Genomic DNA, 12730 nt, shown 5'->3' on the forward strand with positions numbered 1-12730 from the left:
TCAGATTTATTTGTCATCTCTGCTGCTTCTCGGGGAGCTCGTCTCTGCAAAGCTCTGAAGAAACGGTCAGCGTGAAGAGCTTTTGCACTCAGATGGATCCTGAGCTACGTACGTGTCCTGCAGCAAGACTGCTAAATGCCTGGGGATAAAAATACACCCAAGCCCTTTGATCCCCTCAATGTTTCATTCACCTCTGCACTCTTGTCTCTTTTTTATTTTATTTTACACCCATAGAGGCTTGATTGAGTAGTTCTCAGACTGGCCTTGACAGGTTAAGTAGGTCACGAGACACAGCTCTCTGCAGGTCCCGGCCCGCTGCTAACTCACATTACCACATACATCTGTTTAAAGACTTTTCTTTAAAGGCCAATAAGTCATGATGTCATGGGCACTTTTCCCTGAGTGGAGTCTCATTTTGTCCACAGAAGACTTCAGCCTCTGCAAATGGGTTTGGAGCTAAACTGCTTGTTCTCTGCTTGTCCAAATTGACTCTGACATGTTTGCTTGTCCAATGCCTCATTTTGTGATTCAGGATAACTCAATATATTATGAAATCCCACGCACGGCTGTGGTGTTTCCTCTGGGCTAATCATCTAATCATTTGATGCAGTGGGCCCTTGTCTTGTTTAGACATCTACTGGTTGAAAATCATAATGTGTTGCATAAACCACTGCTTATGTGACTTGAAGCAAACAGTTATTAGCTTCATTTGTTAGTAATAAAAGCTCACTGCTCAAATTCTTTTATAAGCAGTATGGTTCAGATTTTCATTAACACCTCAGTTGATTATATGGAAGCCCTGAAAGGCAAGTAATCAAAAAAAAAATTGTCAGGAAATACACAAATCAGCCAAATTGATACTACTCACTTATCTTGCCCTGACTCTTTTTCCCCCAAATTCACCATCATAACAGGGAGGAGCACAACCTGACAGCTGGAAATCAGGAAATGTGGCCGTCATATCCAGACTTTCCAGAATAGTTCTAGAAAATATATACCTGAAATTATGCTTAATTTCCATCATTTAGATACCCTACCAGAAATCAAACAACAAAATCATCCACTGAACAATTTTTGTAACGAAGACCAGAAGCATTGACTTGCTGAGGGTCACAGTCAAACCAACACGGAATCACAGACAGATGGAGGCGTTAGTTAAGCATTAATGCAGAGACACTACATCCAGATTCCTTACTGGTCTAAAGGACGGTGAAGAGCTCCATCCCATCACTGTGTGTAATCAGAGCAGAGTCAGTAGACCTGACTCTCTGCAGGATTAAAAAAAAAAAAGAAAAAGAAAAGAAAAGGTATTGGAGATGTGTGCGTCTCTATTGTGTGAGGCAGTTGTTCCTGCCGGTCAAGACTTTATTTAAGGCGAGAGTAAATGCCAAATGGGCCCAAAAGGTGCCTAATTAAGCCGTGTGCTGGCTGTCAGGAGAGCTTAGTGGTGTAGCTTTGCCTTTCACTTCCTCTCCTCCTCGGTGAGCGAGTGGGGCCTGTGATCACTAATGAAATGTTATGGATGAGTCCCTGAGGGAAATCCTCCACCGTGTTTGCATGAGTATCAATCATGTATTGACCGTGTTTGTCCAAAGATGGCGGGTGGTGGGCTGCATCCTGTGAGAGGAATATCTGAAGTTTTGGACCGAAGCGGCTGCCCCCTCCTGTCTTTACTCTGTAACAAGCTGTCCAACGTGTCTGTGCTGTTGGGCCACACCTGTCACTTTCCTACGCGTATCAAACTGAACCAATGACATTTAAGAAAGCTGGACTCAGGGCTGACAGTGTTTGTCAAAGCAGACATTCCTTTACTTCAGCTTGTCTTTTACTTGACTGAGAGATGACAGGAATGTGTCCCACTTGTCTGTCTTCCCCTCTGGCTTCCAAGGACTCAGATAATAAGCGTGTACATAGATTGAGCAGGTTGAGTCACACACTTCTTTTCTCCGTCATTACTCCCTTGTGGACTGTTCAACTAAATGAAACACAAGTGGGGAAACGTATGTCGCACTCAATGGGTTGTTGAAGACCAGAATACGGTGTATGCTGATGTTTTCGTTCATTATCAAAATGAATTTGCAGTGATCCATCTGTTTTCAGGAAGAAATGTTATAAACAATGATTGTTCTAGCACTACACTTCATATTTTCTCCAGAGTGTTTTCATGATGTCAGATAAAAATAAAGACATTCTTTATTTCACAAAATAGTTTCATGCAACAGGTTCTGGCCTTCCTCAAGCTTCGCTGGCACCTCTTGAGTTTCGACTGGCTAACGCGAATCACCACATCAAAGGAAATATAATAAGCTCCCCAAAACGATAACAGGCAATTAATCCTCTGTGGAACGTGTGATAATAAAACAGGAGCTGAATACTAAATGAAATGACTGAAGCCAAGAGACCTGAACCTGTTGGCTGTTTTCAAATAGGACAAGGACACGCTGTGAGGAGGCAATAACATAAGGTCAAGTTATTTGGCAGTGTGTGTGTGTGTGTGGGACTGTGTATGTGAGCAATTAGCGTGTAGTTTACAGATCCACTGTACAGTCCACAATAAAGCAGTGTTATGATGCCCAGGTGCCTTTACAGCAAATTAAACTGTCCATTAACTGCTTGGTATTTAGCCAAGAGTCATTATCCTGGATATTGTTGTTGAAACTCAGACTTTGTAACTTTCTTAAACTGAAAATGAAACTAATGAGGTGATATTGCATATATATTCTGGCATACTGAGGAATTTCTGTTCCCATGTTAATGTTTAATACAATCCTCATTTCAGGTCATTTTCAAGTTAAGGTCCTTCTCAATTATGTCTATAGATGGTGCACAGTAGCCTACCATCATTTCTATGTGATTTAATGACACATGTTCTATAGCACTTTGACTTGGAAAAAAGTAAACAAAATATATTAATAAATAAATCAGACAAAAGGTCATTTCAAAAATTAACTTCTTATTGATAGGCACACAAAGTTTGACAAATATGATAGAAAATGTCTGTCATTGCCACTGGGAAGTAAAGACACAGAAACTACACCACATAGTGCTGATCTGAGATCATGGTTTGGGTTAAACTTACTTCTTTGTTAAGTTTAGAGGATCTTATTAATAACCATATTGTAAATATACGGGAACAGTTGCTTTCATGATTAGAGGAATAATGTGTCAACAGGAAACAAACATCCATCTACCTTGTCCCTCTGTGCTCTTTGTGGCTCAATTAAAACACCACACACTTCCACTTCCTCTTTGCTCTCATGCAACAAGAATCATAATTACAACAGTGGCTTTGACCCCTTCATGTAAGCAAATGGCGTTGGTGGAGTCAGTGGTGCAATTGTTTGGCCACAATGACGCAATTGAACTTTTCCTCACTTCACAGGGTTTTAATTCACAAATCTAACAGTTTTGAAGGAGGAGAAAAAAGGAAAAAATATTTTTCTACATGATTTGTCCTCCCTTGTCTCTCTCATACTTGCAGTCAGTTTCCACGAGTGTCCCTCCTCTCTACTCTAAAATAGAGCTCCAGAGCCCTGGAGAGCGGATGCTGAAGTGACGGCATGTCATCTCTGTCCCATATCAGTGACTCACTGAGGCCTGTGTGCCCCGGCCTGTCACCAGCCTGTCGCTCTCTCTTGCTGCGCCGGTTGGCAGCACGATGTCTCACCACCTTGGCGTTGTTAACGCCAGCCTCAGAACTCCCTACCTCACCCCATGAAGAGTTTCACAAGAGGGAGCACCTCCAAAATACCTGTCTCTATCTATCTTCATGTCATACAGTATGCATCATCCCTTTGACACAAAGCCCTAACTTTAACAAAAGATCAGATACACTGTGTTCACACTTGTTCAACTAGAAGACCTGGATGTTTCTGCTGCTTTATTTGGTTTACAGCCACAGTCTTCCCCTGTGCCAGAGGGTAGAGCGATTACAAATGTCTGAAAATGGATTTCCCTAAACTGCTGGAAGCACTATGTTATGTCATTAGAGGAGACATATAAAGCATTGGATTTGCAAGCTGAGGAATCTCATATAGTGTGGACTTGGAAATGTTACTTAAAACAAACAAAGAAAAGCTTTATGTGGCATGGCAGCTGCTGCCGGGCATCCGGTCCATAGTACCGAGTTAACTATCTGAAATTGTAATTTGTGGGTTAATAAAAACAATAGAAAAAGAAACAATAAAACAACAGGATGTGGGTGGCTCTATTTCTTTGTTGTTGATATATAGCAATGGAAATGTCAAAACACAGAGGGATAATATTTTATACAGCATGCCTTGTGCTGCCTTGGGCTTGTTTGAAGAAATAGGAAGTAGAATTAGATCATTTTGAATGTTTAGTCCAGTATAGCTCAAGTTTAAGACCTTTATCTAGTGAATTTCCATTTAAATAAAGTAATTACTTTCAATCATGTATTAAGTTTTCTATATGTTGAGGGGTCTCAAGGCTAAATCATAAATCCAAAAAGTTGCTCAAAGTACAAAATCATAAGACATTAGAAATAGATTGTTAAATAGATTAATTAAACCTCTGTAATGAAGCACATGGATAAAAAGGCACATCGGTCTGCCACTGCACACTACTGTTATTTGACCTGAAATTCATTATAGTTGGGTCAGTTTTCATCACAGCCACTCAGCATTAAAGGTGAACCTCATTAGAACTTCTCCACCTTGTTAGGGAAGGGTCTTCACAGGACTGATCACAAAAGATACAATAGAGCCTGTCAAGAAACTGAAAAACTTGCCAGCAATATTGATAATTGAAAGGAAAGAATGATATCGATGCTCAGGAAATTACAGGATTATATCTAAATGTGAGATTTTTTAGTTTCTATTATGAGATTAGATCAGATGAATAGATTTCATCGGGTGTATGGTCTCCTCACCATCGCTTTGTTCTGGTTGCTGTTCCTGACAAAATTGTACATTTCAGTTTGGCTACATTTATGGTTAAAAATGTAGCCTACTTCTGAAATTATTTGCAATTGCTGAAAATCATCTTCACTTCAGACAAAGCACACCTAAAGGATGTAGCCTAGCCTTTATTTTCAGGTTGAAATAACCATTAGACCTTCTGGTCGATTTTATCAACTGCAGCTAGCTTGCTATTTAAGCAAACATAGTAAACAAGTGTTTTTTTTTCTCTTTACATTAGGTTGAAGAAGATTAAACACTTGAAATTATAGCAGTTTGTTGTTGTTGTTTTTAGCTGAAATAACTGTTAGTAGCCCATTTTTAGCTGTAGCTAGCTATTCTGACAAACATCATCTCTATAGTATAGTGTAAAACATTAGGTTCAAGACTTTTTCAAGTGAAATTTTCTCTTCAAATGACCTAAAATTGATTTCTTGAAAAGCCCACACTGCCCTGTTTGTTAAGAGGCTATACTGTAGGCCTACTCCCTTAGCTTTTGATATAGAGGTTGACAATGAGCTGGGAGTGTGTCTTGTGGACATAAAAATATGCATTTTGATATTTTGAAATTGTGTATTTCAACTTTAAAGTTACTCATCACTGATAAAGCCTCTGTCATTTATCATGCTCCTGCTTCCCTGTGTCCACACTCCTTAAAGGTCAAAGTAGGAAAAATAGAGGTTGTTGTTGCTGTACTGCAGAGGTGGGAGTTTAGGCAGGCGTAGACAAACCACTGGGATGGTGATTGATGGAAACCTCCTAGAATGACTGTGTTTCTGGCCCTTACCGACAGCAATCTGCCAGAGCTGCACCCTAGTCAACACAAACCCACATCCTACACTCACAGATTTACTCTCTTTCACACGCATCCCAGTGTCACGACCACAGCCACGCTCATTACTCTGACATCCTTAATACTTCATGGCCGTAACAAATCACTGGTCTTCAGATAATCTACTTCCTCTCTATTTTTAACCCCTGTGAAGGGAGAATCCAGGTGTGGTCTCATCTGGCTTTACCTCAGCTGCATGTGTGGGTTTTTGTTTCGGTGCATCAGGAGACCCAATGGATAGCACTGGAAGATGGTCTGGTCTGATGGAAAGAAGAAAACAACAATTTAATCCAGAAATACCTGAAACAGGGAATTAGTCTTTCAGTGTACAACTCGAGCCTTTGCTTTTCTTTCTTTCTTTTTTTTTTTAAAATTCTGCCCCACATAGTTCACACCTACCTCACCCTACATGGTATCAGCCAAACAGATGGTGTTGGACAGTTGGATTAAAGTTGGAGTTAAGCACAGGATCAAAGTAGGCAGTCACAGTTTTCTGCCTCATGCCACTTCTCTGGTCTGCAGGTCACAGTGGTGGTTGCCAGGTTGTGTGCATCTTAAATGGCAGTAGGGCTGCAGAAAGTCGATTAAAAATGACCTAAATTTCATCTTGCAGGCAATATTTTTCAGTAATCTACACTCAGTGGCCTCATTGTTATGTACACCTTTAATATATAATGCAATAAGTAAGTAATCCAGCTATAAATCCAGGGTCCACTTTTGAGTGACACAGTCAGAAAGGTATTAATTTAGCCATATTTTATTATTGTTGTTTGCAGTGGTGTTGAGCTGGATTCCATTGTACTGAGAGGTGAAATGCCGTATATGAGACCAACAGAAATGCCTCTGTGTATAAAAAGCAGTGAACAAATAAACTTTGCCTTACCTCATGAAAAATTCAAACCAATGTCTACATGTCTTTTATGGCTGCGCAACAGCTTAATATGGATATATTCAAAATGTCCTCTGCATAATGTCGTACATATTTAATCCAACCTGACATAACTGGTATTTTTAGAAACTTTGGGGTCTTTACCAGAATTGAAAATCAAGGTTTGTTTAGCTGCAGTCATTACAAATTCTGCTCAGTCGGATTATCAACTGAATTTTGAGTATTAAGTGTTGCTGATTTTCTCTGCCCCTCTCTGCATTGCTCTGTGTCATCCTAAAAACACCAACAAAGGTAATAGGCTCTTACAAAGCATGCATGTTACAGGGAAGAATGGTCCACTGTCATGCTGAGCTGTGTTTTGAACACCACTGCCCTTTGCTTGGTATAGATGGCAGGATTGGTATTCTCCAGATGAATCTGACAACGTGCTTGTGCTGTTACTCCAGAAACCAACAATGATTCACAAGCTGAGCAGGCGTGTACCTCCGGCTGCACAAATTCTGACCTGTTATTGAGCAGAAACAATGGGACTGAGGAGAGGCAGGACTATACTGCCTGCATGAAAAGCATGAAATGAATGAAGGCAGTTCAATGTCACTACAAGACTGACAAATAACAAACCATATACTGTCAAGAAATGATAGGCAGTAGTTTTGCAACAACCTTTAGCTTTACACAAGGACAAATCTTAGATCTCCATGTTGCTCAGTTTGTTGGGCATATTACTTTTAACAAAGCTTGTGACTCATTGTTTCATGTGGGAATCAACCCCCACTCTCCTGTGTCAAAGTCCCAAACTCCTCCGTCCATGCACACACTCTTTATACTACTGCACCTTTAATTTTGCTACTGTCGTATTACAACAAAACGTCAACAAACTGTCGCGGACTGAATGTGGAATTTAGTTTTAATCTAAAGTTACCTCTGTCAATCTAAAATCTACTGTATCCTTCAGTAAGGCTCCTCCGTGACAACATATTTACGGTGTAGTAGTGTTGACAGACTCTGTGGAACAATTTATGCATGGCAACAAAAACATTACTTAATATCCTACTTTTAACCACAAAGATGTCATTTCACAACTTGACTGCGATGTGTATTTAACAGCAGCCTTTGGCGTTTTATTCATTTGCATAAATTCAATAATTTTCCTCCCACAGAATTAAAAAACTTCCACGGCTTTGTTGACTTCTCTCACAGTGGAATACCCTGCAGCGACGCATCCACTGTGATGCAACATGACCCGCCTCTGACACGAGAGCGACATTTGAGGGAAAGCTTCCTGTGCAAAGATAATGAGGTGTCTTCTGAGCGAAGCAGGCTAATAGAAATTTATTGTGGGCTTTTGCCGAGGAATAGCAGGGTTTCTTTTTTGAAGCTGGCATGACTCTTTCTATTTGACAAAGCCAAAAGATTTGTAAATCTGGCAAAGTGATTCCGTGCCTGCTGCCGTCCACCTGTCAGCCATTTTGACACCTTAGCTGCTAATATCCCTCAATCTATCTTCTTCAGTGACTATTTTGGACTGGCTGCTCATGTTTGGATGTTCAAACAGTCCTTTTTTTCTCCTCTCTGACACCTTTTCATTGACTCACTGACACATGCTGCTTACTGACAGACAGATCTTTACATGGGAGACATGAACTATCCCGTGAATGAATATGGATGGGGCCGTCCATCTGTCCATCTGCCATTAGGCCTCGCTGACACTGAATGCTGATGGGGCCCAGCGAGGGGCTGAGAAGAAACGAGAAAGCTTGATGTGACTGAGGCTCTAATTGGTTTGTGTCTGCTTAGAAGGAAAGAGACACAGAAGTGAGCACACTGGCATGTTTCTGGAGCTAGAGGGCAAGGTGGGTGGGGCACCCTGGACAGCAGGTTGCCAGTTAGTAGACATTCAGACCACGGGGAAACTCAGAGTCTCCATTTCACCTGACATGTCTCTGGACGTATGGCGGGAGGGCAACAGCATGAAGCAAAACCCACACAGTGACAGGGAGGACTAATTAACGCAAATCAAATTAAATCTGACGACGTGCTAAGATGTAAATAAATAATTACAGTACACCATCCGTTGGTCAGTGGAAGAAAAATGACAGAAAATCCAATCACTTAACAGGAGTTGTGTGTCTTTGCAGTTCTTTCTGGTGCAGTGTTTGTGTGTTTCGTTGCCTCTCAGCCTGTTGGTGTGTTAGCTTGTTAGCTTTTGGCTGACAGTGACTTGCAGCAGGGCTTCCTGTTTGTCATTAGCACTGTTGCCCAGACTGGAATCATTTCCTCTGTGGCTGCCTGCCCTCAGTTAACACCAGCCAACTTGTATCACCCAATTTTTAAATTATTTATACTATTTTGGTCACTTGTGGGCAGTAAAGTAAGTTGTGAACACAAGTTAGCTTATTATCACCTTATAAGGCTGAAATGTGAACATGTTGTGTTTCTTGGCTTAATATTCACTGTGTTTTCATCTCATCTCCCTAAGGGAAATGTCTGACTGTGTTTGACACCTTTCACATTAAACTTTGTAATCTGACCCATTGTTGATATAAAAACATTGATTACTGCAGCTTTAATGGTCCAACAAGGCACTTGGCCTTTTGACGCACCATCTCATCTACAGGCTCCAATTTATAGGCCTACTGCTCCATCAGTAAAGTGGCATGAAGCATTTTAAAACTTTTCAATTTTAACATTTTAGTGACTATTCTACCATTGATTCACTTGACTGGAACCACTTGTGGTGTTCCCATTGTGTATGCTACAAATCCAAATAATGTGGCAGTTCAGCACCAAATCCTGGTTCAGGATTAAGGTGTTAAAATCTGTGAGATACAGTGTGTTCATGTAAAATTACACACTCCGCAGTATCTCGATTTAGCTCTGAAACACTCTCCTCTCTTCACTTGACAGTCAGATATATCCTGTCCCTTGGGTGACTTGGAAACATTTCATAAAGTACATGGCACTATGTTAAATCAGATTATATCGTAGTCTACATCTTCATAAATACATTTAAGACATTCAGCCAAGCGTTTGCTTTCATTCCTGTCATCTCAATTTTAGGGCTATAAGAATCCTTTGAAGAGATGAAACGATCATTTGAATGTATCAGGAAGAATCTGCCTGTATATAGAAGATGGGTCAGAAAAGCAAGTGTCATATGATAAACTAAAAAACAATAAGCAATTATGAGGAAATCTAAATTTTTTAAGTTTTTAATAGCTGCTTTATTTTGGTATCAGAGAAAAAAAACCCCCTTCAGATAAAAAACAAACATCTAGTGCTGTTTTTTCTTTGTGCCACAAAACTCTTCTTTTAAATTGCAACAGCGTAGTAGAGTTGCAAACATGAACATGAGAGTTTGTGGTAATAAATTTATACCTTGGGAATTGTTTCAGCATCTGAACTTCGGATTTCAGATTCTCTCTGATGATGCTGGCTGACAAAACTACTAAGTGTTGCTTGCTGCTTGTTCATTACAGTTTCTACTTTTATTAGAAGTTTGAGCTGCGTGCATAGGACGGGGCCTTGGGACATGAGACAGATGAGGAGATGCAGCTCCTCTTAGGGAATATAGTCATCGCTCTCAAGCCCCACACAGCGTCCTGAGGGACATCTGGCTGTGATGGCTGCCAATTTGCTGCTCGGCTGTCTCTAAACCAAAGGCTTTGTTTTCTCCTCTGTGAGTGCAGTTGTTGACAAAGCCTCTCACTACTTGCAACAGCATTTTCTCTAAATCTCTCATAACATGTCTTACGGTTTTACCATTGGCAATGCACTTGATATTCTCCAGTGAAAGTTTACACACTGCACAAAACCATTCATTACCATCAAAGTGTCGGATCTTGATCAAAGGGTGTCAAAACAACTTCTGAAGACGTGACAATTTTCTGTTTCTTGAGATACATCTCACTGCCCACATGAAAAATTAGGACTAGTTGTGGGTTTTAAAGGAACACTCCTCCAGTTACATGTCAAAGTCAATTAATTAGTCATGAGGAGTAGTTTCAGCCTGTGAAAAGAGTTGTATAATGACTTCTGCTGTTCTGGGAGCAGTTATGTCAAGACATCATCCAGGTGTCTCGGCTCAGGTACGGGTCAGGGAAGTGGCGCGGTGCTGCAGAACTTGCACACGTGTGTTTCATACTAACCTTCACATGCATTTACATTATTCTCTCTCACTCTTCATCATCATAATTGTCTCCCTTGTCTTGTTTTAAAGTATTACATGCATGAGGATGTGGGAATCAGCTGTATTGATTTTCCTTTTTTGAAAACATGTATCAAAAGTTTCTTTATATTAATGCAGCAAATGCAAATCTAGACAGACCGGCCAAGACAGGAAACTGATTTGCAACTTTGTGGACTTCATTTAAAGGGGCAGAGTCAGGAATTGTATCAATTTCCTATATATTGTGTGATACGGAATTTTTCAACATTATAATAAGTTTCTCAGAAAATAATCTTTAGATCTTGACGTCAAAATTCAGACATGTTTATGAGGTTCAGATGTATGAGTTTGTAATTTTGTGCAGATCCATAATAATAATAATAATTGTTATAATCTAGGTCTATTAGGTAAAAAATGCTGAAACTGCAACACACAGAGCTATACGTATAACATTGTATATAGCACACACAGCATGTAGGAATGCTTATATCAGTATTTTATTCATTGTGCAACTTATGAAATGAAGTCTAACCCTAACCCTAAGCAATGAAATTATATACGTCTACAGAGTGGTTTGAATCATATAATGCAGGCATCATTCTTTCATACAGCAGTTAAAACTAAATTAAAAAAAGAACTACAAATAAATGAAACTACAGCTGCTGTCTGTTCATAAGGACAATAAATAAAGCTATACTTGAGAACAAGATTATTTTGCCTTGGCGGAGGGAGGTGACTGAAATGTGGACTGTGTTAATTGATTTCATTGGTTGTGTCAATTACAGGGCATCAGCCATTCAGAGGGATGAGCTGTGGCCTCCACTGATGATGTTCTTAGTGGTTTCCATTTGAGGTTGAGAGGAATCATACAGCACTTTAGGTGAAACATTAGCGGGGTTGAAGGAAATCGGATATATTAGTGCTCTTAGCGCTGCACCTCCTCCAACAGCAGTAATCACTGCCAGGCTAATTGGCAATTTGAGGTGAGGTTGTCCTGCTTCTGGTTTGAGCTACAAAACTGACAGTGAAGTCAAGTAAGACGGATCTGATAAAAACAACAAGGCAACTCATGCAGCCTCTGTGCTTCATCTTCAACAGCTCAACGGAGCACACTCGGAAGAGAGGCTTTGGTGACCATGGTGACATCATTCAGCAGGATGTTGTGGGCTTTTAAGCTGTTAATATTTCACCATGTGTTGTACTTTATCTCAACAACCATTATGTACACTGCATTGCACTGGAAGAGGAAAGCAGCTGCCCGTCTAGACCACAAGGCAACATACAAATTAGACTTGACCAGTTTCAATTAAGTTGATTGATACCGGAGGACATTATTGAGATGCCAAAATGCATGTATATATATTTTTTTTGTTAGGTAAAAAATGAGGTTGTACATGTTTGCTTTTAATTTCTGGGAAATGCAAACAGTAACAGGAAATTCTTTACAGACTTGACACAGATGAGGACCTCTCCACCACGTTTGACATTTTATTTTTGCTTAAATTATCTCTCAGTTGTTAATAGTAACCTTTCACTAATGGAGAGCACACACCTCCTGCTTAATCTTTGAAAAGTTGAAAGGGTCACACGCCCTTTTATTGCAGGAAATGAAAACACAGCAATTATACCGGTGATTCATTTCATGAGCTACAGGTGTGTGACACTACAAGTTAACATTATAACATCAGGCCTTGCTTTAGGATCATCAAGTTTTCTCCAGAGCCAAAGAGATCGTATGATAACTGTCTATAAGTGCTTTGCAAACAGTAGGCTAAAAGCTATTTTGGTATATTTTCCAAATGTAAACGGAAAAAGTTGTGACATAGCAACATTTTATTTCCTGTGTAGTTCCAAAGTTGATTGTCATGATTATACACTGAAATCCCTTGATATTAACTTTTTCATTCGTGATTATTTTTTGA

Source organism: Trachurus japonicus, chromosome 20, assembly GCF_045865225.1.
Source record: "Trachurus japonicus isolate A0001 chromosome 20, Traja_1.0".
NCBI classification, from domain to species: Eukaryota; Metazoa; Chordata; class Actinopteri; order Carangiformes; family Carangidae; genus Trachurus; species Trachurus japonicus.